The sequence below is a fragment of the Ixodes scapularis genome, unplaced genomic scaffold (genome assembly GCF_016920785.2).
Source record: "Ixodes scapularis isolate PalLabHiFi unplaced genomic scaffold, ASM1692078v2 PGA_scaffold2__306_contigs__length_199485367, whole genome shotgun sequence".
NCBI lineage: Eukaryota > Metazoa > Arthropoda > Arachnida > Ixodida > Ixodidae > Ixodes > Ixodes scapularis.
This window is the reverse complement of record NW_024609857.1, coordinates 5,090,678-5,096,175: the sequence shown is the minus strand read 5'-3', so window position 1 is coordinate 5,096,175 and position 5,498 is coordinate 5,090,678.

The window sequence follows — 5,498 nt, the reverse complement described above, 5'->3', positions numbered from 1 at the left end:
CATGGCAAGGTCTTTCACTGCATCAGCCCGACCGCTTCGACTTCGAGAACGCCGGTTCCTGGCCGACGTGGCTAAGCCTTTTCGAGGACTACGCCTTCGCTTCTGGTCTTCGACAGGCGTCGGGAGAAGTTCAGGTCCGCACACTTCTTTATTGCATGGGGCCGGAAGCTCGTCCTCTTCTTGCGACGTTCGGCCTCGGCGACGCTCCTACGGACTACAACGTGGTCGTAGAGAAGTTTACGGCCCATTTCGTTCACCCCCTCAACGAGGTGTACGAGTCGGCGCAGTTTCACCGGCGAGTCCAGCAGCCGGGGGAAACGGTGGACAGCTACTATGCGGAACTCTGCAAGCTCTGCAAGAGATGCAACTACCCGTCACCCGAGGTCGTGGAACGCCTTGTCCGCGACCGCTTCATCGTAGGCTTACGCGACGCTCGCCTCGCCGACCAGCTCTGCCGCAACCCCAAGTTAACCCTCAAAGAAGCGTGGGTGCAGGCGAGACAAGCAGAAGACGCCCAAAAGCAGAGAGACCAGCTCGCAGGCCACGACACGCAGTCTCGACCGGTGAGCCTCGACGCTGCCAAGTCTCGGCAGCCACAAGCGGGACGCGTCAAGTACAGCTCAGCACGCGACAAGCGCACCTCAAGCTCTAGCTCGTGCGGCTACTGCGGCCGCGCTTCACACGCTCGCTCGGAATGTCCCGCCCGCAACTCGTTGTGCAACCACTGCAAGAAAAAAGGCCATTTCGCGGACGTCTGCCGTTCCCGGAAGAAACGGTCGACCCAGGTGGCAGAGCTGGGTTTGTACGCCGTACGCAACTCCGACCAAGGCAAGTTCGTGGAAGTAACTGTCAACGACTACACGGAAGTGTTCAAGGTTGACTCGGGAGCCGAAGTTTCAGCCGTCTCGAACACCTTCCCCAACCTGCCGCCGTCCCTCGACAAGGTGGACGACACTCTCTTCGGGCCAGGGCAGCAGCCACTCAACGTTCTTGGGTCCTTCATGGCCACTTTGCTGTGGAGAGGCAAGTCAACCCAGCAAAGACTATATGTGGTGAAATCCCTCTCCGTGCCTCTTTTGGGCTTTCCAGCCATTCAGGCACTTCAAGTCGTCAAATTCGTCGACGGCGTCTCATCGAAAGAAAAGGACCCTCCTACCGTCAAAGTCTCTTCTCAGACTTGTGACAAGCTGTTTAATGGCCTCGGATCTCTCTCTGAAGAATACAAGATCCGCCTCCAGCCAGACGCTGTTCCATTTTCTCTTAGCGTGGCAAGGCGCATCCCCATTCCGTTGCGGGAAGTCGTTCGCAAGGAACTGCAGAAGATGGAACAAGAAGGCGTCATTCGCCGAGTTGACACGCCAACACCATGGTGCGCCGGACTGGTGGTCGACCCCAAAGCCACCGGGGGCCACAGGCTGTGCGTGGACCTTACGAAGTTGAACCGGGTGGTCCTGCGAGAACGCCACATCCTTCCCACGGTCGACCAGGTCCTGGGCCTGCTGGGAGACGCAACGGTGTTCTCCAAGTTGGACGCTAAATCAGGCTTCTACCAGGTGAAGTTGGCGGAAGAATCTCAAGAACTCACCACATTTATCACACCTTTCGGACGCTACTGCTTCCGTCGGATGCCCTTCGGCATCACCTCTGCGCCCGAATTTTTCCAGAGGCAGATGTCCAGGATTTTGGAAGGCCTGGAAGGCACTGTGTGCATGATAGACGACATACTCGTCTTCGGACGCACTCTCGAAGAACACGACTCCCGCCTGCAGCAAGTCCTGATGAGACTATCCCGCGCAGGCATCACTTTGAACGAGAAGAAGTGCTGCTTCCGCCAGAGCGAGGTTTCCTTCCTGGGGGTGATGGTATCTGCAAGGGGCATCCGTCCTGACCCAAGCAAGCTCCAAGCGATCAAGGAGATGAGTGCGCCAACTGACATTGCAGGTGCAAGACGCCTCCTTGGCATGGTGAACCACCTCGGGCGTTTCCTTCCGCACGTTTCGGACGTTGCAGCTCCTATCCGAGCGCTACTCAGCAAGAATGCTGCGTGGAACTGGTCCCACGAACAAGAAACAGCATTCACCAAGCTCAAGCTGATGCTCGTCTCGGACCGCTGTATGGCGAAGTATCATCCGGCGTACCCAACAGTGGTCTCAGCGGATGCCAGTTCATTTGGCTTGGGGGCAGTCCTTCTACAAACTCAGCCTTCCGGCGAAAGAAGACCGGTTGCTTTTGCGTCGAGGTCCCTTACAGCGACTGAATTACGTTATAGCCAAACGGAGAAGGAAGCCCTGGCAGCTGTATGGGCTATTCAACGGTTCGACGAGTTCCTCCGTGGGTTGGTCTTCGACGTAGAGACAGATCACCTGCCTCTGGTCTCGCTGTTTGGCAAGATGGACCTGGACGTGGTACCTCCACGTATCCAGCGCCTTCGACTGAAGGTGATGCGGTACCAGTTCACAATGTCATATGTCCCTGGGAAGCTTCTCGCAACAGCGGACACCCTGTCTCGTATGCCAACGGAACCTGCCGATTCGTCTCGTCCTGTAGACACAATCGAAGTGTTTGCTGCGGAAGTCCTTCAGACCTCATCAGAAGCAGCATCTCTACAGCTGGAGGACCTTCGAACTGCTCAAGCAAGCGACGGGGAGTGTCGCGCACTCGCGTCGATGTGCCACAACGGGTTCCCTCCGAAGCCAGTTACCGCTTCACCTGACGAAGTATGCTAGCGTGTTGGACGAACTTTCGGTTTGTGATGGTTTACTCCTGAAAGGCACTCGCATTGTGGTACCAGCAGTGCAACGTGCGACAGCGCTGACTTTGATTCACGAAGGTCACCAAGGCATTAACAGATGCAAGGCTCGAGCCCGGGAATCAGTATGGTGGCCAAGTATCAACGCTGATATAGCAGCACTCGTGGCACAATGTGAACAGTGCACGTCGTACCGAGACAATCCAGCAGAGCCACTTCGGAGCACGCAGCTTCCAAGTCTACCGTGGGACTTTCTGGGCGCTGACTTGTTTCACCTGAACCGACAGACTTACCTCCTCGTGGTCGACTACTATTCCAGTTATCCGGAAGTGGTCTCGCTCAACTCTGCAACAGCTGGGCATGTCATCCAAGTGCTCAAGAGCATTTTCGCTCGTCACGGCATCCCCTCCACTCTGCGTTCAGACAACGGACCACCCTTCCAGTCCCACGAGTTCGCTCGGTTCATGGCATCGTACGGAATCGTACACCAGACAAGCAGCCCCAACTTCCCACAGTCCAATGGGGAGGCAGAGCGCATGGTGCGCACGGTGAAGAACCTGCTACGCAAGGCGCACGATCCGTGCCTGGCTTTGCTCAACTACCGAGATACCCCCGGACCCTCAGGTTTCAGTCCGGCACAATTGTTGATGGGGCGCCGACTCCGCACCAGACTTCCCAAGGCGGGGAGACTGTTGGTACCAAGTAGCAAGCCACAGGAGGAGGTGGCCACCAAGGCCGCGAAGCTGAAACGTCGGCAAGTCACCGACTTTGATCGCCGCCATCGGGCTAGAAGCCTCTCGCCGCTGGAAGACGGTACCCGCGTCTGGGTAAGGGCTACTGTGCTCAGTCCAGCGCAACGTCCCAGGTCGTACGTGGTGGAAACAGATGAGGGAGCAATCTGGCAGCGCAACCGGAGAAACTTGGTGCCTTTCAGGACAGGCAGTGAAGACCCAACTGCGAGAGAAGAGGCTCAAGATCTGGCTCCTTCTCAAGAACCGGCGGCACCTGCAGCGCAGGAATGGGCTTCCCCTCGGCAACCACCTGCACCTGCATCTCAAGGACGGGCTCTTCCTCAAGGACCGGTTCCTCCTCAAGAGTTGGTGGCACCTGCAGCTCAAGGATCGGCTCAACCTCGGCAGCCACCTTCGCCTACGAGCCACAACCTCCGGCGCAACGAACCTGACTTGGATACCTCGCCTGTACAAAGAACCAGGTGTGGCCGACGGGTGGTGCGTCCCAGGAAGTTGGACCTTTAGTATGATTCTGAGGGGGGAGATGTAGAGGGCGCAACCCTCGCGTACTTGATTGCCGCAGGCAACCCTGTGCCACCGCGGGGGCGGCTTCGTGTGTTATTTTAGACGGAATAAAAGTCACTTGTTGTTCTGGCACGAGCGAGTTGGCATGAACCTTCTTCTGGCCCGGCATGGCCTCCACAGCCTCCACAGTTCCGGCACTGTTTCCATCCTCTTTTGTGACCTGTGAGAATTAAAATAGCGGCTCGTTGTACCTGCCATAAGGTATAGTGATAAAAAAACGCCTACTGAGGCCCTGTAGACTTGTGGTTTTACGCTTATGACGAACTCTTGGACTGGGAGCCATATTATTGCCCGCTTTAGATCCAGCGGCCTAGTATTTATGTACAGATTTCACAACGCAATGAAGTTTTGCTTGGCATATTCATTGTCCTGGAGCCTATAGGGCGAGATAGTGCCACTAAACAAACTACGCTTCAGAGTAACGACACTTGGCCATATTGCGGCTTAAAATCATGGCTTAAAATCATGGCTGCCAGTTATCTGAAGCTTTATGTGAAAACGCAGGAAACGCTTTTCCGTCCTCCACAAATGTTTGAACAGTTTACGACAAAGCAAAGCAATATATTACATGAGCTTCCTAACACCGAACCTAATGCTGAGGAAGTCGCACTTTTGAATCATGACGATCGGCAGTTGCGCCTGCTCTGCACAATCACCAAAATGGCGGTGCCCACAACAGTGTCGAGGAACGGAGTGCCGATACTCTACGCGCAGCTCATTTAGTGGCTCTAGTTCCCTCGAACCTCCTTTGCCCTGACAGAAACTGAAACTAAATATAAATATTACACCATTATTATAGCTTATTGAGTTATAACCAACTACTCATAGTGATGAGAGGAGGAAGCGGCCGAGTAGGAGAAACGGGTTTTTTATCTGCGACTATTCTAACAGTCTCAGAAGAGAACACGCAAGCTTGCGCTGGTATCCAAAAGACGATAACACAAAGAAAAAAAAAAAAAAAGGCGGCACGCTCTGTTTTTTGAGATTGTGCGTCTAATTTATATGCAGGTATATTCGAGGATCGACGATGGACGTCGATAGTCTCTAGGTAATGTAACGTAATAACATTATATAAATAATAAACATAATGAAGGACTGAACGACTCAATGTTTCGATTCTTGGATTGCAATATGGAGGTAGCCTATAGTACTTACTGCTGATGAAGTGCAACATAAGGTGACGAGGTAATGATTAAATTATGAGGCTCTATAAGGACGATGACATTCGTGAGTGTCGAGCCACAACGGACAGTGCCAGACTTGCTTCAAGTCTGGCACTGTCCGGGGGTAAAATATTGTTGTGAATTAGGAAGCAAAAAAGTGGAAAACAGAATATTTCCCTCAAGTGAGGCTCGTAGTAGAAGAGTAGAAAAAAGAAAATCAGTTATTAGTCCAGCGGTGAGAATGGTCTTTTCTTTATGTGTATGTTTTTT